General features: G+C 41.0%; 1 pseudogene across 1 annotated transcript; it reads left to right on the plus strand.

Annotated features, from left to right (window-relative positions):
* Nucleotides 1–8,296: 8,296 nt before the first annotated feature.
* LOC308424823 (protein SGT1 homolog) lies at nucleotides 8,297–9,303 on the plus strand (annotated as a pseudogene). The gene has a single exon. The product of its transcript is annotated as a protein SGT1 homolog (transcript).
* Nucleotides 9,304–23,178: the final 13,875 nt, after the last annotated feature.

Raw genomic sequence — 23,178 nt, forward strand, 5'->3', positions numbered from 1 at the left:
TTGTCTTGAAAATAACCCAAGACCAGAGGGATGAGACAGTTGTTTGGTTCCAGTATATTCCAGGCAAGGGAAATAAGTAGTGTGCACGAAAGACTGGTGGGGAGAAAGATCTTGATGTGCTAGGGAAGTTGAAGCATTTGCTATATCTGAGAAACAAAATGGAGGTTACACAGCAATGCACAGGGACAAAGGGGAGCTGGAGAGAGAGTGGACACATAGTGAGGCCCTGTTTCCAAAATCCACTGAGTATGTGCTTCATTCTAAAGTCTACGGGGGGAATTCTACTGGCTGATTGGTGGAAAGCAAAGTACATAGAACAAGACAAGAGCCAAGAAGACAATAGCATGTGAACCTGGACTTAGTGACCTTTGAACTTGACCTGGCGGGCTCAGTTGTGTTCTACACCAAGTGCCCAGGTGAACAACTCCTCTCCAGTTTCCAGGATCAGGATACAAGAAAATTACACTTAGGGGGTTTATCCTGGGATTTGCATTATTTGCTGACTAGGTTAAGATCAGACCTGCAGACAGAAACTGGAACTCATTACCTGCATGAAACAGCAATTAGGAATGAGAAGACACACCATGTTAGTGTACTTGTAGAGACTCCTAACCCAAGCCTGCTTTGATTTATTAAGTTCCTGAGTACTTGTTGAGCTCCTGAAGAGTGTGTGGGAATAGGATCTACTCAGCTGTCACAAAGGCCTGTGACAGTCACCAGAGTCATTCTTAGTTGGGTGTGTCAGACAGCCAAACTCAGGGCTTCTCTCATCTGATGGCATCTGTTCAGATCAGGTTCCTCCCAAGGGTCTGATCAGCTCCTGGGCTTATCTCTATCATTGCTTATATTTCCCTGAAATATGATTCTACTTGATTTGTCTTAGGTGTTGAAGTTGTGGCTGTGCATTTGCTATCTACCTAATATATGGCATAATATCTGAATTTGATCACTTTCCAAGAAGTTTTTATGAATATAAACTAAGATGCACACACACACACACACACACACACACAATTTATCTAATAAATATTCAATGCTGAGGGTTGAGAAGCCACTAAGATAAGAGCTGGATCTTGGGATATAACTTAGATTTTATTACTGAGAAAATGACATAGGTAAGATCTATTGAATAATAACTCATAGTAGGTTGTTCGATGGGTGCACCAAAGTGCACTCTTAGAAAGTTAAAGCAAAAGAAAAAGGGTTCTGCAGAAGAGATGACATAAGAATTGTGTCTTTAAGCCAGAAAGGGAACTTGCCAGGAATAAATGGCAGGATAGGTGGTCTTGCCAGAAGAACCACAATCAAGACTCGTGGCGGCACCTGAGTGAAACTGCTTGTAGGCGAGAGGGGCAGAGAGCTCAGAGAAGAAAGGTAGCTTGATGTCGGATTTGAAAGGTCCTGAGGGCAAGGGCAAGCAAGGACAAGCAAGGGCAAGGGCTACTGGGGAGGGGGAAAGTAGCTCAGAGGACAACATGATGCATCCAAGTTTAGAATAGTCACTTAGAGTATTGGTTCTCGACTTGTGGGTTATGATCCCCAACGAGCTTTCACAGGAGTCACCTAAGGCCATCAGAACGCACCGACATCTACACTTTGATTCATAACAGTAGCAACAGTTCCACTCACAAAAACTTTTTCAAAAATATTTTTTGGTTTCGGGGTCACCACAAGATAAAGAACGGTATTAAAGTGTCTTAGTATTGGGCGTTGAGAACCACTGACTTAGAGGAAGGGAGATCAGTGCGTGGCTCTGTGTTGGGGCCGGGGAGATGTGTAGAATATACACAAGGCGGTGATGCTCTGGCTACTTACTGGGTATGCCAAGAGTCTGATAACCGGAGGTTCCTTTCAGACTGACACAGCTGGGTGAGCGGGTAAGAAACAGTGCAGCTGAGTGGTAAGATTTTGATCTAATTCCTGCTGTGGGTTCTGGGGAAGCCACTGGAAACTATACTCACCAGGAAGAGGAAGACAAGAAAGGAGAATGCTGGGAAGAAAAAAGCACTGTGCATTTTAGAATTTTGGTTTCTTTCAAAATCACAGAAGCGTTATGAGAATGTGCTTTCATTTTAATCCCAGGTGTAGGGATGTGGGGCTGCCTTGGACTGTCCGCAGAGGCGTGGTTTTGCCAGCTGCAGATAGTTTCTGTGCTAGTGTGACGCTTGGAATTCTGGGAATTTTTCAGTGGGTGAACGAATGGTACAGCACCAGGAGCTGGTGGCTGGTGCTCATTTGGGGAGGTTGGTTGTAGTTTGTTAGTAGCTGTGGTTAAAGAAGAAACAAAGGGAAAGGGATCCGATTCAGAGATCTTCCTAATTCTTCTCTCCCCTCTCTCCTTGTTTCTCTCCTATCTAGTGTTAGGGGGTAAAATGGGGAGGGTAGATAAAAGGTGGGAAAAAGGAGAACCCAAAAGGTGGGCAAAGACCAGCTACAGTGTGTCAGCTTGATATGCTCTTAATTCACACAAAGCCCAAGCTACATTTTTATTTCCCTATGACAGGCAATACTTTTTTAGACGAACGGGCTTAGAAAAAGACTAAATATCTGTGGAACTCTTTATGCCCTTTGGGTGTTGGGAGACAGGGACATACAAATGAAAAAAGAATCCACTGGTGAGTCACCAGCACTATTTTTGAAGGGATTTGTCACACAGCAGTGGGAGGCAAACAGGAGCCAAGAGATGAATTTGTAATGAGAGAAAAGACAAATGAGGTGAAAGTGAAGGCTTGGGATAGGCATCCAGGATGCCAGGGTAGGACTAGAGGGAGTTTGGTGATGGGAAGGAGGGAACATAGGACTACCCCTCCCCCCACTTTGGAGGGAGCTAGTATACATTAGAGCAGAGGCTGGGAGGCCTGAGGGTGAAAGGCAGGGGATGTGTGTTGATTTCCTGGCAAACTGTGTTGCTCGCCATAATTATTGAGACTGCACAATCATCCTTCTCTTTGACTCTGATCTGCCCTCCACGGGCTCATTATGGAAGACTTGGTTGCCAGCTGGTGGATTCTGGAGATGTGATCGCATTCATTGGGTTCTGACCTAGTAAAGGGAGTAACCCCTTGATGAATTCATCATACGGTGACATTGGGAGGCGCTTAAAACTAGAAAGATACATCTTGTGGCCTGACCCTTGTTTCTGTTTCGTTCTGGATCCCCATGACATGACTGACTCTCCCACTGCACTCTATTCCCATAAGAACTGTCTCACCTCAGATCCCAGGTAATGGAGACAGTGAGCCATATATTGAGATCATGAAGCAAAAATACGCCTTTTACTTTAAATAATTTCAAATAGTTGGTCTTCGGGATTAAAAATAAAGAAGCTTGGGACATTGCTCAGGAAGTTTGGGTTTTTGACAAGATGGGTTAGAGAAGTTACACATTGTAATATGAAGGAATAAAGACCCCATGGCCAGAGGGAAGTGATAGTCTCACTAAATGTGGTGAGAGTGGTGCCCTTTCTCTGAGGAGTGAATGAGGGGGATGGGTAGAGATGGAGAGAAGAACTGGGCCAGCTATATCACAGATCACAGGAATAGGTATTTAGAATCATTTTATGTGATGTGGCCTGGCCTATCTTATAGCACCCATTTTATCATGCCATGAATTATAGATATCATTGGAAGTTCTTGGTGTCTCTGCTCAACACTGTTGTTACATTGGAGATACCAAAGGACTATAAGTATGGTCTCCAATAAGGCATTTAGACAGTAGCTGCATGTGGACAGACAGACCTAAGAGTAAAATAGATAAAGGACACTGATAATCATATGGTAAATGGGATGGCCTAAGGCTGACTGTACATTCTTTAAAGACTGTTCCTCTTGGTTGGTAGCAAATGTCTGGCTTTCTGTGTTGCTTGAGATCTTGTGGTTGCTTTCTGGATTGGTAGACAGAACTTTGTGATCAATTGCTGATGTCTGTCTTGAACTGTGAGTTGTTTGTGGTGATCTATACTTACACCTTTTCTTGACCTTGGTGGTCAGTGATATCTGGGGCTCAGCCAAGGTTCAGATAACTGTCGGATGGCTGGATTGGTCAGCATAACTTTGGAGAAAAGGACTTTACATCTGAGTCATGGAAGGTAAGTAAGATTTGCATCTATGCAAATGAGAGAAAGGAGGTAGAAATTGTGGAGGTAAAAGAAGGCCAAGATATATTTGTTGTTCATTTTATCAATTTGCCTCTCAGGCTATAAGTTCATAAAGGCAAGGCTTGCTTTATCTATTCATGACACAAAGCAAATAATCAATGACTATTCACTGAGGGGCATATGACCAACAGAATTAAGATAACAACTAGGTAGTAATAAAAAAAATGGAGGAATATTGCTAAAACCAAGAGTTGCTTAGGAAAATATTGCCAAGCCTTAAGTTAACTTTATCTCTTAGTCATCTTATATATTACTTTCAAAAGAGTGTATATTTGTTTACCTGCACGAATTATGTGTACATAAGTTCTACAAGAAAAACTCAACTCCTTTACAAGAGCTTATAAATGCTCTTAACCACTGAGCCAGCTCTCTAGTTCCAAAGAGTTGAAGTGTTTAGGGGGAAACTTCAAGTCCTTTTTGATGTCAGTGACAACTGAATAAGTTAGTCTTATATCTGAAGTAAGGTAGATATTTAGAATCAATTTATGTGGTTGGCTTTGTCAAAGAATCATGTGCCTTTCTCTTCAGCAGTAAGATCCACCCAAGTTGGGAGGAATTATGGATATCCTAATAAACCTTTTTGAGGCTAATGTTCTGTATACCTCAGGACAATTATGTCTTAAATAAGCAGGGCATTTTATGGTGGTGTATAGACCTCAGACATACATCAACCAGAAGAAACCTGGGGCTTAAAACCTGTTTCCCACCTTTACTAACTGTTATGGTAAATATTAAAAATGATAACCTTTTATCCCACACTAGTGCTGGCTCCCATAGGGAGTATCTGTGGAATATTTGTTATCAGCTCCATGATGCCGCTAAGTACTCACAGACATTGGCTTCTTTTGACCCAGGCACCTCTGTCCACTCCACCCTCCCTGGCATGTTGCTTTTACCAACTTCTCCTTGGTGTGTTGTTGCTAAGCCTTGCACACACTCCTCCCAACTCTGTGTCAGGCTTTGTGCATTCTGCCACTACACCCTTTGAACTCAATTACGTTGTCACATCAAAGAACACCAAAATACTCTGATCTAAATGGTATAATTTGCCCACCTAGATAAGTCAAATGATCTTATACAATTCAATCCCTTATAAAACATTTATAACAACCTTATTCATATAGAGATGTGCAGAGAAAAACATCCACATCTGCTTCCATGTTGCCTCCTCCCAAATCTCCTCCTCTCTCCACCTTTTCCTCTTTCCTAGATTTTCCTGCCTCACTCTCCACTGTCCAATAATGTATCTCCTTGACATCAAGCTACAACTAACAGAGATGCTGCTGTCTAGTTTGGGAAGATTCACTTCACACTGGAGGGCAACTTCATACAAAACCTATAGTGCTGGGCTTTGAGGTATATATATATATATACCTCAAATATATATATTTATATCAAATATATATATATATATATATATATATATATATATATATATATATAGGGTTGCTGTTACTACAGTGATAAACTATGACAAAAAGTAAATTGGGAAGGAAAGGTTTTATTTGACTTATATTTCCATGTTGTAGTATATCACTGAAGGAAGTTAAGACAGGATACAAACAGGGCAACAGGGCAGGATCCTAGAGGCAGGAGCTGATACAGAGGCCTTGGATGGGTGCTGCTTACTGGCTTGCTCCTTATAGCTTGCTCAGCCTGTTTTCATACTGAACCCATATCCAACAGTCCAGAATTGACACCACCCACAATGGGCTGGGCCCTTCTCCATCAATCACTACTTAAGATAATGCTTTACAGGCTTGTTTACAAATAGATCTTATGGAGGCATTTTTTTAAATTGAGATTCCCTCATTTCATATGACTTTAGCTTGTGTCAAGTTAACATAAAATTATCCAGCACAATCACTAAATGGTCAGAGAGGAGAAAGTGCTTGTTTATACATTGCTGTTGTTAACTTGACATCTGGAATAGATAAAACCCCTGGTGTTGTTACTTAACTTCTAGAATAAGAAAGTTGATTATTAGTATAATGCCACAATTACCTGAATTATTTTTGTGATTCTTCTTACTGTTCTTCTTTGACTGATATTTCCCTAAGTTATTAGCATATTATAATGCTCACATTTTATGTCATGTGTGTTTGGAAGAGGTTGTGTCGTATCTCAAGGAATCAGAATTATTCAAAAGTTAATGGTTAGCAGCAGATGTTTCCCATGGCTACAATTCAGACCAGCCATCCTTTCACATTTGTCAGGGATGCTGTGCTTATTTGTATATTGTATGCTTATATTTGTATGACCAAAAATGAATATGTTGTTTTGAAACTGAAATGGCCCCCAAAGCTTGTTTTGGGGTTGCTAAAGTGAGTGATAAAATCCTGGTCCCTAATGCAGCTGTGTTCAGAGATGAAACCATTCAGAGGGAGCTGAATCCCAAGAGCTCTGATCCCATCAATAGATTAGTCCATCAGTAAATAACCAAATTGACCATTGGTAGAAACATTGGGAGGTAGGAGATATATGAAGGGAGTAAGTAATTGCATTTGAAGGGTGTTATTTGGTCCTGGTCTTTTATTTTGTCATTCTTGTTTTTTTGTTGCCCAAGAAATGAAGCTCAGTAGCCATAGGCCTATTAGTCTCTGAAACTATGAGCCAAACAAAACCCTCTATGTTGATTTTCTCAGATTCTTTGTTATAGTGACAAGAAACTGACCAGAAGAACTACAAAGGCCCCAGGTTTTCTGTGATAAATTGGCATTGTCACATGAGGCCATGAATGTCAAAGTCATTGTTGACCCAAATACTCTGGCTTAAGTTTTGTGTTTGATCTGAAGCTACTTACATAGGCCTGGTTAGGTCATAAGTTCACCTATTTCTGACACACATATGCTTTCTAACATGCATATGGTATTTTTACAAAGAGTCAAAAAAAGGTTGCTGCTTAATTCACGGTGGTTTTCATTTTGCTTAAGATTGGAATTTATGAAGGACATAGGAGTTGAAGTTAATATAACTGAGGTATAGGCAATTGTTTTCAAGGTTTAGGGAGGTTAGAAATATAGAGAGATTGTCTTGAGTTGTATTTACTTTGAAAAAAATAGGATTGTGGCATTCACATGCTATTAATCATAGTCACCCATTGTTCAGATAAACCACTGAATTGTGAGTAAAGATAAAAAATTAAGAGTCTTTTTACTTGCTGATGTGTTTCTCCAATTGTCTTGTCAATACAGATCAAGGTCAGTAAACAAAAGAAAATTGTACACAGCTGAAAAGGTCATAGCATACCATTCAGGTTTGTTATCTTGATGTCCTGAAAATAAGAAATACCAAGTGTGCTTGTCTACAAGTGTCTGTTGGGTGTAGATTAATCCACCGAAGTTTCATGACAAAAGGCAGGGGAGATGAGGCAGGAAGAGCAGCAATGCTAATGCTTGCAGATAAAGACAATGTGGAATGAGCAACTTGTCTTGAGCTACAGTCAAGATAAAAACTCAGTCATGATGTCTACTTAGGCATGTATGCTGCACCAAGCAACCAGGACTGCAGCTTTTTAGAATCTGTATCTCTTGCCACCTTTACAGCAGTGTGGGGCATAGAACTCAAGTCATTAAGCTTGCAAGTGGCAAGTACCTTCACCCACAGCCATTTTGTTGGTCCAGTTTCACATTATGCTGCATTAAGTATTTACTGTACTTTGAAGATTTATGTGTTTTTATGTGTATAAATGTTTCACCTGCATACGTGCACTGCTGCTATCCATGTGCCTGGTGCTCACAGAGTCCAGAAGTGGGCACTGGATCTTCTGGAACTGGACTTACTACCGTTTGAGTTTTAGAAACCAAACTCAGGCCTTCTGTAAGAACAGCAGACAATTTTAACTGCCGAGCCATGTATCTCAGTGTTCATCATGTTTATAAGTAGAAAAGATATAAATGGGAGTTTCCATATGCCTATATTGAGTTTCCACTGTTTACAAAGCAGAATGCCTGAAGCCTTGGATCTCAGAGATAGTCAAGAAACTCTTGCCACTGATTTGTGACCTCTTCCTCTGTGTTAACATGTTCAGAAATTAGGGAGGAACAGGTTTTGCTCACCATACGAACTGCATCAGCAGGTGGCAGAGCTGGTAACCAAGGTAGAAAAATGCCCAGGCAGAAGTTTTTGTGACTCTTAAGGATGGCAGCAGCTGCAGCAGGGCCTGTATCATCCCAGCAGTTTTTCCAGAGCTTCTCAGATGCTTTGATCAACGGGGACCCCCAGGCAACATTAGAGGAGCTGACTAAGGCTTTGGAACAGAATCCAGATGATGCACAGTATTACTGTCAGAGAGCTTATTGTCACATTCTTCTTGGGAAATATCGTGATGGTATTGCCGATGTGAAGAAGTCTCTTGAACTCAATCCAAATAATTCTACTGCTATTCTGAAAAAAAGGGATATGTGAATATCATGAAAAAGATTATGCTTCTGCTTTAGAAACATTTGCAGAAGGGCAGAAATTAGATAGTACAGATACAAATTTTGACATCTGGATTAAAAGATGCCAAGAGATTCAGAATGGATGAGAATCTGAAGTGCCTGCATCTCAGAGGACCCAGTCAAAAGTCAAGTATGACTGGTATCACACAGAATCTCAAGTAATCATTACACTTAGGATCAAGAATGTTCAGAAGAATGATGTACTTGTGGAATTTTCAGAAAAAGCATTGTCTGCTTTGGCGAAAATTCCTTCTGGAGAAAACTACAGTTTGAAACAGGTTGCTTCTCCCTGTCAGGCCAGAACAGAGTACATTTAAAGTACTTTCAACAAGGGTTGAAATTAAAATGAAGAAGCCAGAGGCAGTGAGATAGGAATAGCTAGAGGGACAAGGAGATATGCGCACACTGAAACAGTTCACAGCAGATATAAAGAACATGTACCCATCCTCGTCTCATTACACCAGGAACTGGGATAAATTGGTTGGTGAAATCAAAGAGGAAAAGAACGAGAAGCTAGAGGGTGACGCAGCTTTAAACAAGTTATTTCAGCAGATCTACTCAGATGGTTCCGACGAAGTGAAATGCGCCATGAACAAGTCATTTAGAGAGTTTGGTGGTACAGTCTTGAGTACCAACTGGTCTGATGTAGGTGAAAAAAAAGTTGAAATCAACCCTCCTGAAGATATGGAATGGAAACAGTACTAAATAAATCAATTTGCTATCACTGTATTGCATTTGTTTGAGAGTGCCCATTATATGCTTTATCACATTCTTGAGTTTTAAACAGTATCTTTTGAAAGATTAAAAAAAAAAAAAACTGCATCAGCACTTGTGTTGTGTTTTCTCTTGAGATACTGGAAAACATTCTGTGTTTGAAGCTTTAAGGACCCAAGACACAGGACTTCATGTACATCGATGGGGAAGTAAATCCCCCTTAGGCAGCACAGCTCGGTGAAGGAAGTGGGGAGAGTAGAGATGACCCAGGTAACATGAGGATGCAATGAGTTCTGATAAGAGCTACTGTCAAGGCTGATTTCTCACTCTGTCAGACCATAGCTTCTTTTGTTCTCTTGTTGGGAAAGAATGCATGATGTCAACCTTAGCCTTAAATAGCAGGAAGACTGAGAGCAACCCTTGAGACTCTGTATGAATATTCTGTAAAGAGCTAAACTGTTTTATAAAGATAGTTGTAGGTTAAGAATGGGAAAATCATCTCCTTTGGCAGAGAATTCAGTAACACTGAAGTATCTAATCATCTTTTCTTTATCAGCTGTGATTATGGGTGGGTGTGTGTGTGTGTGTGTGTGTGTGTGTGTGTGTGTGTGTGTTAGATTTATGCCAAGCTCCTACGTAGAGCTGGTTGAAGGATGCTCCCTTTTAGCCCAGAGGTAACTATAGTGACAACTTTCAGCTTCAGCTCCATTATCTTATCCCTCATTTTCTAGAACCCAGGAGACGAGATAAAAAATGATTTTTTTTTCATGTTTCTATGGAATTGGATCGTGCAGCCAGAACCATCTTCTGTATAGGACTGTCTGTGTAGATTCAAGACTTAGTATAGCCTTTCCATAGAAGCTGAGTAGTGGCTTCCTAAGTGAGTTTGGGGGAGGTGGACCACTCGTGCTGTCATTGTTATGGAAATTGTTCTTTTTTTTCTCTACTAAAATGATCCTGATGTCTTAGGCTCACTGTGTCTGTGGTATATCTATGTATTGTAGCTATTGAAAATATGAAGGGACAGACAAGAAGGCCTGAGTCATACCTCACAGCCCATCTCAAAAACCCACTGATGGAAATGGTCTTGTAATCTCAGGAGAAAGACAGAAGGGTCTTTAAAGCTTGTTGGCTGGACAACTTAGAGTACTTGGTTAGCACAAGGCTAATGGGAGAACATGTCTCAGTAAAGAGAATATGTGACTCCTGAGTAATTTCCTCTGGCCTACACACACACACACACACACACACACACACACACACACACACACACACGAATAACATATAATTAGAAAGATAGGAAACACAGAACAGAGTTCTTTCATATGTAATGAGTGCAGGACTGAATTATATCATAATTTTTTATTACATTTTATGTTTAAAGATTTTAGCAAAGATACAATTTTAAAATAGTAGTTCTTCACAGTCCACAGAATCAACTAAGCAGAGCTCATACAAGCTCACAGAGACTGAAACAGCAGTCATAGAGCCTGTGTGTGTGTGTGTTTGGTTCTCTGAATACATGCTATGGTGGTTTAGCTTGGTGTTTTTGTGGGACAGTGGGTCTAGGGGCTGTCTGTGGGTCTTTTGCCTGCTCCTGGGACCATTTTTCTCATACTGGGTTATCTCATCCATCGTTGACAGATGGTTTATACCTAGTTTTATTGCATCTTATTATGCCATGCTAGGTTGATATCCCTGGGAGGCTTGCTCTTTTCTAAAGGAAAATGGAGGAACAGTGAATCTGGGGCTGAGAAGTGGTGGAGAGGAAACTGGGAGGGAGGGGAGGTAGGGAATGGGAGGGAGGGAGGCTTGGTTGGAATGCGTTATATGAGAATAAAAACAAAAGGAAAAAAGTGTGGTTTTCTTTTGATTACACAAATAAACCACACAGATTACTATGGAGATATGGTATGTATTATCATGTGAAGGAATAAAAATTGTGGTAAACTGAGGTCATCCATCTTCCTTTTTCCTACCCATACGATCTTCAAGTTAAATTGGACTTGTGAGTGTGTGGAATTTTAATTCTTCTGAGGTGTGCCTACGTCAGGTTCAAGGATGACAGGACTGGCTTCTGGAAAGAGATAGATGTGAGGAAGATAAGCCATTACAGCCTCTTTATGTTCTACACAGATCTTGAAAGCATGCAGTGCATCAAAGAATTCAGAATGAGGAAACTGATTAAGTGTGATTTAATGGGGACAGAGCAACAGAACTCTTTTAGTTAAAGGAACTGTTTAGCTGCTTTTCCTTGGCTGTTGTCTTGAGGTTGTGCTCAGAGCCCTTGATGGAGTGACTGTAACTTGTGGAGTCTGCTAGCCCCAGCCGCTGAGCCTCGTCTGGATTATCACTGACTACTAAGAAATTATTAATAACTTTATGTCTCTGAGCTCCATTGTCTTATGTAAATAAGATAACCTGACTTACATATTGCATCAAATGATGTGTGGGTTCAGGCAAAAATCAGTAACAGGTAAGACCTTTGTTCTCATGGGACTTCCTTTCTAGATGGGTATTGAGAAACACACACACACACACACACACACACACACACACACACAAACACACACACACACACACACATCCCTTAATAAAAGTGTTTTAGAAGGTGATAAATACTATATGAAAGTAGTGAGGTAGGATAGAGATGGTGTGCAAGAAGGTGCAGAATTCTGTTTTAAGTAGAGCAGATTCTGGCTTGCATTCTCTGGGGATAAGCAGGGGAGTAGAATGCAGTCCCAACTGTTTTGGCAGACACCTCAGGAAGGTGAGACCTTACTACAAGTTAAGTAGGATTAGGGTATAATAGTGAGTTTATATATAGTATATAGTCTAACATGGGCTACAGAATAATACCTTACCTCAAAAAGTAATTTTCCAAAGGTAAAAAGGAGTATTTTTCCAAAAGGAAAAAAGTAAAGACAAGAAACCAATGAACAAAGAAACAAACAAACAAAACCCCAAAACATTCCTAGGCAGAATCTGTAAGAGCTCCATTGAGGGGCTTGGTGGGCAAAGCGTTCAGGACCTTGCTGGCCACAAGAAGACTTTGAGGTTCATTGGAACAAGAGATGGTTACAAAGGTTTTATATGTTCAGTAAATCCTTCTGCTAGCTCTACACCTGGCTTCCCACTCCCATACATCTCTATCCTACCCCACCACTCTCTCAGTTTTTATATAATATTCATCATCTGAAACATTTTTATTGAGAGATATGTGTGTATATGTGTGCTGTGTGTGTATGTGTTTCTGTGTTTCTGTATGAGTCCCTCCCTCCCTCCCTCTCTCCCTCCCTTTCTCTCTCTCTCCCTCCCTTTCTCTCTCTCTCTCTCTCTCTCTCTCTCTCTCTCTCTCTCTCTCTCTGTGTGTGTGTGTGTGTGTGTGTGTGTATGTCTATGTATGTAGAGCCTGGGGGGTGGTAGATGATGGAAGCAGCAATTCCAGCTAGACTTTGAAAATAACCTGTGTAAGAAATGGTTGCAGACGGAGTGACTAACAGCAGACAGACTCAGAAATGGTCATATTCTGAACTATTTTTGTCCACAGTCTAAATATAAATAATTGGAATATAATTTGTAGACCATAAGATTTACATTTCAAATGTAGAATATTGTGTTTATAAGGTCTGCAGTAAGCATTGCAATTCAGCTTTAGAACATTTTCATCATGCTCAGAGATCTCTCATTCCCATGTGCATTTAATTCCTGTCCCAGCTTCCTGTCCCACACAGGCACTGATAATTTGCCTTTTCTGCACATTGCATTGAGATGACTGTTGAGTCTTGCTTTTCCGCTTACCATTACATCTTCAAGACTCATCCAAGTTGTAGATTATGATAGTCTACATTTGCTTTTGTCTGAGTAGTTAGTATTCCGTTGCATGGATATGCAGAATTCGTTTAGCCATTCACCAATTGATCAGAATTTGGGTCCTTTTAATCTACGTCTAGTATGTCCTCATGGCCAGAAGTAGACTTCTCAAAACTTGAATATTCTGCTGGGGCTTGTCATTTGCCTTACTCCAAATCCAGAGGAAGATTTATCAGTGTTTTTAATGATACACAGTCTCTCTTAGAACATGTAAAACCTGTGCATGAGTGCACACATGCATACGCGCATGCGCGAACACACACAATTACATACAAATACCCACACATTTACAAAAGGGATCATCCAGAGCACTCACAAAGAAACTTACAAGTTAACATTTTCCCCTGAGAATTCTCTTCCTGTGACTTTGAACTTCCTTTCTTCCGTAATCTCACATGGCAGAAGAGAGATGAAAAACCTTTTCCTGATGCTGCATTTTCTGGCATCTCAGACAGACTCAGTGTTTAGTTTTAATACTGCTCCAGTAGCTTGAGGCTGGCTCTCGATCCCACCCACAAACGCAGCACCTGGGACTGCTGCAAAGCCCTTCCCCAAAGATCTCTGCAGTTCTCCAGGGACCCTTTGCAGTATCATGGAAAGACCAGCATGTGGCCTTGGTTCTGCAGGAACTCAGTTGTCCTATGGCCAGTTCAAAAGCTGACTCCATGCAGTTGCTCTGGCCTAAGAGCTACTTCTTCCTGCATGCCCTGTCCTCCCATGGTGAATACCTGGGCCTGTGATGTCTTGGGGTATGGGAATAAGACTATGCAGGCCTCTTGGAAATACTTAATTATGTCCTGAAATGTTCACCTGAGACCAACTGAACAGTATGTTTACATATAACCTTGATTAATAACTTTTCTCATTGCTGTAACCAAATGCCTTATAGAGGAAGGGTTTGCTTTGCTTTTGCTCATGGTTTCCGAGGGCTCAGTCTGTGGGTCCTTAGCTTCATGCACTTGGGCAGAGCATCAGAGTGGCAGAAGCATGTGACAGAGGTGATCTTTATTATTTTGAGAATGGCAGCAGAATAAAGGAAATATAGGTAGAGGACAATGTGAGACACAGTTACAAGGAAATTTCGCTATTGACTCATAGTCTTCTGAAAGGCCCCACTTCCTAGTAATGCCATAATCATAGGGATTAATCTACTGATCAGGCCAAAGGCCTCATTATCTAGTTGTCTCTAGAAATACCACCACTAACTCCACAGCCTTCACTAAAACCCTGGGAACTTTATAATTCAATCAAGCTGACAATGAAGATTAAGCATTGTGGAGCTGCAATTTAAATACCATGATTACTATCTCTTGCTGCAAGCTGACCTCAGTGCCAACGTCACAACCTCTGAAACCAATGAATAAAGACGTCCTGTTAGCAAGTTCTGTGTCTCTATGCAGTGTCATTGAGGAACACTGAGTTTGATGGCATTGTCCCAGATCATTGGGAGAGCACATGAAAATGCCACCTCCACAAAGTGCATTTGCCAGATATACTATTTTACCTCTGCTACAAATGACCAGATGATAGCATTTAACCCAAGTCCAAACCCGTAATCCAGTTCAAATGCTCCCAATGTTAGCATAAGAACCTTTGTAGGGAATGGGTTGAGCCTAGGGATATTTCATTTGATTGAACTGGGGTAAGTTACTCAGTCTGGTATAAATAATAGATTCCTTACACTATTAGTTCTAATTAATCACATGTCTTGGTAGTTCTGTATATTCCAACATGCTATAGTTTTTAAAAATGTGTGTATGTATGTGTGTACATGCATGTATATGGAGGTCAGAAGTCAACTCTGCATGTTTCTCTTGTCACTCTCTACTTTTGAACCAGGTTCTCTAACTGACTTTGAGGTCACCATTTAAGTAGACTGTCTGGTTACGCCTTTTGGTGTCCCCATCTCTGTCCCCTGGCACATGCTGCTACCTCAGACTCTGTCTTGAAACTCTCTCCTCAGACCCATATGCTTGTGTAGTGAACACTTTTATTCACGGAGCTATCTTTTCAGCTCAAGAATTTATGTTTCAAAACGCCCTCCCCATTTATACATACAGATTTATTTCTTATCTTAAGGCACAAGTTACAAGTATCATTATAATAGCAAACCTGGAGAGCATGAATAACAAAACCCCAGAACCCTACCATGTATACACATCACACTTGCTACTATTTCTGTATTGCCATCTTACTATGCCTGAGGAATTTCTTAAAAAGAGAATTAGGATTGCACTATAATAGTGCCTCCTTATCCAAGGAGAGATGTTCTGAGACAGCTAACTAGTAAATGCCCAAATCTCAGACAGTCCTGAACACTGTACACAACCCTTGGCATCTGTCAAGCCGATAACCATGCTTACTAAGTGCCCGGTGGCTGAGTGGTGTGTACAGTGTCAAGTCACAGGACAAAAGCATAATTCATGACCCAGGCAGGATGAGTTTCAGCAAGATACTTAAAATGATATGCAGCTAAAAACTTGTGAACTCTTTATTTTTAGAATTTTTCCAATTAGCATTTTAAAATCATGGTTTGCTGAAGGTAATTGAACCTGCAGAAAGAAAAAAAAAGAACTACAGTATTTTTTAACATATTGTAAAAACAGTAAATTATAACTGTATATTTCCTTAAGGTCTTATTATGATGATGATTGAAGAATTGCGAAGACAAGAAGTAAGATTCACCATAGGTATGGCTACAATCTCTTATCTTCTCTTTTCGAGAACCCTGGAGATCTTCAGATTTCCTGCTTAGTGCCTAGCCTTACCTACAGCCAGGAGAAAAAACAAGTCAACAAAACAATAAGACAAAAGTTCGAGTCGATGTTTTTCAATTTCTGTCCCTCCGCAATGTAATGGAAATCCTTTACCATCACTCCTTATGAGTGAGTGGCCATTTGCCATGATTGGTAGCTTCTCTATGACCCCGGGATACTGAGAAAGGAAACAAATCACAAATGTCAGTTAATACTTTTGATTTTACTGAGATTTCTATCTCTATCTAGAGAAATCTAGAATGTGATTCATGGCCAACCTGAACTGAAGTGTCCAACTCTTATTTCCAGAGGGTCAAGAAAGAGATTTATAGGGACACCATCTACCTGTCTTCCAGGTTGCTGTTCACAGTGTGGTTTTGAGAGCAGGAAATTCGGCTGTTCTCCATCCCACCGGCAGGCCTCTGCCTCCCATGTGCCGGGATCCCTTCATGTTAGCAAGTAATGAACCAGCTTTATTTTGGCAAGAGATTTGGGCACAGTGTTCTGATGTAATAAGAAACCATTAATGAAGATTTAAAAAAATGTATGTATATATTTGAAAGTTATGTTCTCATCAGCGGGGTGATTAATAAGGCATCCAGCACACTCATTTCTTGAATGCCTGTGGTCCCACTAGCCCTTGACATTTTGTTATTTTAGCAACTCCCGTGTACTCAGATTGAATAGAAATGTCAAATCAAGCACCACAGGTACAATTATTCATTTGGTTCTGCAGCAGCTGAGGCAAATGGTGCATTGACAATCTGACAGTTGAAGGCGGCTGCCCTTCTGAGATTTACTGCCCAGTTCTGCAGCTCACATTGGATTGGGTCAAGTTTGTACCAAGTTCACTTTGGCAATAATAGGAATGTGTCGGGGCTGAGGTTGCCCTTCCTGTGACTGGAACCTTCCCTTGCACTTTCTGTTCCCTGTCAACCCCCAGAACTCTCACACACCAAGCCCTGGTAAGTCACATGCACACCATGGCTCTGAAGACCGTGCTGTCTCTGTCCTCTCAAGTCTGCAGCACACACAGTGGGTGAGTTTGCCAGTTGACAAATGCAGGTAGCAAAGATGAACATTATATGTTATCAAGATGATGGGAAAATGGGTTTTACACACACACACACACACACACACACACACACACACACACACACACACACACACACAGTTTCACCTATAGCATTTTAAGTTGAAAGGTAATTGTTGTTGCAGGAATCTTCCATATAATTCTGTCAGTATAGAGTCAAATGCTTTATCTTATAAATGACACCTCTGTTGTATCCTGACCCAATTCCAATACAATGAAGGCATAGAAAAGAAATTTTTAAAAAGATCACCTGAGGATCCATCCCATATACAGCCACCAAACCCACGCACTATTGCTGATGCCAAGTAGTGCTTACTGGCAGGAACCTGATATGGATGCCTCCTCAGAGGCTCTGCCAGAGAAATACTGATACAGAGGAGGATGCTTGTAGCTAACAATTTGACTGAGTAGGGAACCCCAATAAAGGAGCTAGAGAAAGGACTGGAGGAGCTGAAAGAGTTTGAAACCTCATGGAAAGAAAAACATTATCAACAAACCCAACCCTCTAGAGCTCCCAGGGACTGAAACATCACCCAATGAGTACACATAGAGGACCCATGGCTCCAGTTGCATACGTAGCAGAGGATGGCATTGTCTGGCATTAATGGGAGGAGAGACTTTTGGTCCAGTGAAGGCTTGTTTTCCCAGTGTAGGGGAATGCCAGGGTGTTGAGGTGAGAGTGGTAACATTTTCATGGAAGCAAGGGAAGGGGAGAGGGGAATGGGCAAGGGGAAAAGGGAATAACATTTGAAATGTAAATACAGAGAATGTCCAAAAAAATAAATAAAAAGAAAGAAAAAAGTGAAAAGGGAATTAAAAAAATTAAACAAATTCCTACCAAGCATCTCTCTTGACGATGTGATTGGAAGTGATGTACAGGAAGTGCAGAGTGGACTCCCTTGTCATTTCTTTGTTAGAAATCCATGACAGTCTCAACTTGCTTCACTAGAAGTTTATTGCATAGCTACAGATGTGTGCTGTGCTGCCCATAAGACAGAAAGAACAGTGAGACCTGCCACAAGGTTCCATTTGACGGTCTTAGAATTTCTTATCAGGACCACATGCTGGTTGGACAAACAGAAAGTAAGAAACCATCATTTTCTCAGATACTCCCTTATAGAGGAGCTTCTTGAGAAAATACACCAGCTGCAAGAAGAAAATAACATGTCATGGTCCTGTTAGTTGGGCTAGAAATGAGCTCCAGCAATTTAAGCAGTAAGTTCTACCTCGGAAACAAAAACAAATCAGTGGCTGTTCCTGGGCTGTCAGGGAGCAACAACGTACAGACATTTATTAAAAGCCAATGGTGCAGTGCTGTTTGGGTAAGGAACATATATCTGTCCAAACAAAGATCTCCTGATAACGAAAACACGATTCATAATGATGGTGTAACAGAAAAAGTTATGAACCTGGAGGTAGGCCACCTTAGTCTTTCAGGACCACCAGAAGGGTTAGAAAGCACTTACAGGTTAATAAATTCATGATTCTCCTGAACAAAGACATTAAACATTAACATAATCTGTAGATTTTCTTCATATCTGCAGTGAGTAAAACACCCTCTCTAGGGTCATTCCAGAAACTCATCTGTTCCTCCAGAATTAAACTTTTGTTGGGTCTGAGTGTTTCCAGATTAAAATGGAGTAATATGTACTGCTCTTCACTTTCTGGGAAAAGTATTTTATGAATGTGGTAAAATCTCCATGATGGGAAAACAGAATTGGTTGGGTGTGTTTCTTTTCAGGAGGCTTGAATTTGTGAATGAATTCTTGGCATTGAATTTATACTGATGTGACTTTCTGAAAGTCATTTTAATAACATTACATTTCTGCTTTCTGTATAGTAGCACTTATATGCTCATTGTAGATAATTAGAAAAATGCAAAAGAATGTACTAAAAAATGAGGTCATCTGAAGACATTACTTAGTGAGAAAATATATTTCTGAAGATGTTGGATATATATATATATATATATATATATGGGGTCTTGTTTAATGTTTCATTACACATAAACACAGATGCAGCATTTGAACCACTGTGGCTCAGGTACGTAAGCTCTAGGCAGTGTTGTCTGCCTTTGGTTACAAAATCAGTCTCCACTGAATTTCTGTTTTAAGTAATGAATACACACAGAGACCGAGAGTTTGTGCAATAGTTGAATTGATTGCCCGTATGGTTATTCTCTTGGGTTGACATAATAATAAACTGTCCCCTAAGTTCTTAACAGTATAAACATGAAGACTCTCATCTCCCAACCCTATTCAGAGAAGATTTTTATTCAGTACATGTTGACTGTACGGAGACCCACAGCTTGTCAATATACAGAGAATAAATTGGAGTGTTCATCTCTAAATGTGATAGCTATGTCACAAGTGTGTGTGTGTGTGTGTGTGTGTGTGTGTGTGTGTGTGTTAAAGATTAGAAGAGCCAGAGGTAACGAAGATCTGTAGCAAAACAGTAGTTGTAGGGCATGATAGTGCCACTGAGAACAAGAACTCATTCCAACTGTGGCTACATGCAGAAGACCTTCCAAGACCAAAATGGCTGAATTCCCAGCATGCACTGGACAGAGCTCTTGAGGTTCCACCCTAGCCTTACTGAACATCTATTGGCTAAGTGGCAGCTGGGGGATGTTGGGTGGGAGGTGCGTGTCAGTTGTCTTTAGAGGGGCACCACGTGTTTCAGTAAATCTCCATGCGTACATGCACACATATGCATTTCACTGAGAGCTAAGAACTTAAGAGCATGTGGAGTTGAGAAGGAATACTGCTGGGGGGAGGGGAGGACAGAGGAGGAGGAATTAGGGTGGGAGGGGAAAGCGGAGTGGATTTGATCAGAAAGCATGTACGAAATTCTCAAACAATAAACAAAGATGGAAACAGTGTTCAGGGAGAGCTTAAATTAAGATACACAAAACTGTGAGAGCTTCCTCTACAGGTGGGCACGGCGGACTGCTGGACCAGGGAGCTTCTGGTCAAAGCCTATGGTCAGTCCTGTAGTGACACTCATTCACGTGAGTAGATCTGCCTGTGAGAGAAACAGCGGCCTGAGGTCCTTCTGTCTCATGAACCTCACAAAGTACCACTTCTTGATTATACCCAAATGGAGTCCTGTGCCCTGGAAATGGGAGAAATGATGGCACAGAAGAAGGCTGAGGAGAATAGGGAAGGGAACGGGCCAATCGTGATTCACCGAGCGTTCCCCACCACAGCACACCTAGCTTAGAGCAGCTGTCGCTACACAGTTGGCTTACCCTCATCTGCACATGCCTTACCAACTCATCCCATTTGACTGATACAGGAAGTCCAAGCCAGTTCTGGGGCGTGACCTGTTTTGAGGTTTCTGGCCCTGTAAGCATGCCTGCTGTCTGCAGAGCCACTTGGGGGCAGCACCTGCTCATTGCCACTGCAGCTGTGGCCCACCACTGTAGTGCTGGCTTGTCACCCTGCCAGGCCTCTTCATCTTATAGCTGCAGAACTCAGAGTTACCAATGCATTTCTTCATCTACCAGTGTTCAACCAAACTGAGCTTCATCCCCCAAAGACTTCTCTATACTGTCTTCGTTCACCCCCGAGCACTAGGCAGCACTACCTTATTATGGGGAGTAGCTTATTTGGACTCTGGGTCATTGTCTCTCTATTGTAGGAAGACTGCACTATGGTCTGTGCTGGAGGCAGCTGCCTTGCTGTCTGCCACCCCCTCTTCTCAATTCTGTCCCCTCCTCTTACAATTTCTTTCTTCAGCCAACTCCCTGGGAAGGAGAATGCCAACTAGCTGTTAATCCAACACTTCTGACAGAGTTATTTATTGACTGAATCCTTAGGTGCAGAAACTGTCTCCCTACTTAGTCCTTCAATGAAAGTTTTGAGCACCACTGTTTCTCCACATTTTTTCCTTAGAGCTGATCTCTGAAAAAAGAAATCACTGTATAATAAAGAAGGATCATTTTAAAATTGTGATGTTTATTGTTAGCAAGTTGATCCCAAATGATGCTGTAATTTCTACTTTAGCAGTGAACGACAATTCTTGAACTTGTTCTTTGGATGACTGCTATGTTTTGCACTGCATAAACCTTACCCATCTATGTACACGATGTGTGTGTGTGTGTGTGTGTGTGTGTGTGTGTGTGTGTGATCCTCAGACTGCCTTGCTAACCATACTAGGATGAATGCCTCATCCCTTACATATGTGTGTATATATCTGAGAATCAGAATTACCTAAACTTCCAAAAAATATGAAAAAAATATGCCCAACATATTCTCTGAATTGACTATATTATCCTAACCAACTATGGAATGAATGAAGGACTTTCCCCCCTAGGGACTGAAGTGGCCTCTCACAGAGGAACAGGTTTATCTGTAAATGACAGTAAGTCCAGAGCACTAGTGACTCAAACTTATAGTTCAGTGTCTTTTTCTTTTTCTTCTTTAGCAGTGTAAATCAGGGGTCATTCAGACCAAGGCTAGTGGGAAATCCTTGGAACCCAGGGTTTTCATTTTCTATTCTCAAGGGCATTTTTTTTCAGAAGTTGCATATGCAATCTCAAGTGTAGTCTTCTTGGTAGGCTCAGCCTCACAGAAGGTTGAGGAAGGCGGTCTTTGTTCCAAGTGATCATTTTTTTTTTCAACTAAAAATGAGAAAAGTTAAATAAAGAACAGATAGATAGGAAAAAATAGGAGTGCCTATTCTAGAATCAAGGAAGTACAAGATGTGATATCTGTTCTCAAGTTACTCCTGGTTTCCTTCTTTTCCTGGAGTGCCTATTATGTAGTAAACACAGTGGTGTGGACAGTGGGCTATTTTCCCTTTTCCTTTAATTATATAGTAGTCTGCTTTCTATTTGACATAGATTATAGTTTCAGGAAGCTTAAAATTCAGCTTGGACTTCAAATGGCTGTAAGTTCTCACACACTGCTTTCTTTTCCAGCTTGGCACCTCTATGTGAGGATGAATTGATCTGAGTAAACAATCTGAGGTCGCTGGTGAGTTGTGAGCCTCAAGTTTGCTTCACCACCTTTCTGAGACAAAGGAAGAACAACCACACCTGAGTCTCGGGAAGCAAGGAAACCTAAGGATGAGAATTGGTGGACATGCGGTGTCCGTGATAAACATCTAAGGTATAATAATCTCACTTTCATCTTCCAAAGCACAGACGCTACTGTGGACAGTCCTGGGGAGGGGCTGTAATGAAAAGACAGATACCAGTGGATCTATAGACTCAGGATTTCAACCTCAAGTGCATAACTAGCAAACAGTTACTATAATACAATTTCCCAAGTTACTGTGCAGATGAACAAAGACTGCTTGTAGTCTTTAGAGCTTAGCACCACATGCAAAGAACAGGATTACACTGCAGAAGTGTTGAGTCCTTGCTTAACAGCCATAGTTACCTGACACAGTTCTTTCTGCTGCACAATTAGTTGGGTCAAACTTCCCTGTCAAATTCCACACCTATCTTCATTTCCAGCTTTCTCACCTCTTATCTGAGCCCAGCTGCATAGACATATAACTTGCCTTCCTCAGAAGCATTTTTTTTTTAAATGGAGTACCTGGTGTATAGTTGATTCTCAACTGGCATGCATCTATGGATTGATAACGTTTGCCTACTTGATTACATGTGTTGATGCGCCTTTAAATCTGTATACTATTTGTCACTGATTCAAAGAAAAAGCAGAAAATAACAGGTGCTGTTGAGGAAGTGCAGAAAATGGAAGCTTTATTGCTGGTGGGAATGAAAATCATTTAACTCCCATGGAGAAGAGCTTGGTGGTTTCATAAGGAGCTAAACATAGAATTTCCATTTAAGCCGATGCTCACGTGCTAATGTTCACCATAGTATATTTATAAAAATCCCAAAGTCAAAACAATTCAAATGCTCGGCAGCCAGTGGAGAATGGAGAGACAAAGGAAACATTAGGACAAGCATAATAATCCAGACAGAAAGTAACAGACCTGATTAGTCTGTTTCTATGGGAGAGCTAGAATAAGCAAGTTCACAGAAACAGAGAGTAGATTAGAAGGATCTGGGCTTACAGCGAGGGGGGAATAGGTAGTTTAAATGCAATGAGGTGGTAGTTTTTGCTTGGTATAATAATGAAAAAATTAAGGTAAAAGATTGTGCCATTTGCATAATGCTTGAATATAATG

The sequence above is a fragment of the Micromys minutus genome (genome assembly GCF_963924665.1).
Source record: "Micromys minutus genome assembly, chromosome: 1".
In the NCBI taxonomy this organism is placed as follows: Eukaryota; Metazoa; Chordata; class Mammalia; order Rodentia; family Muridae; genus Micromys; species Micromys minutus.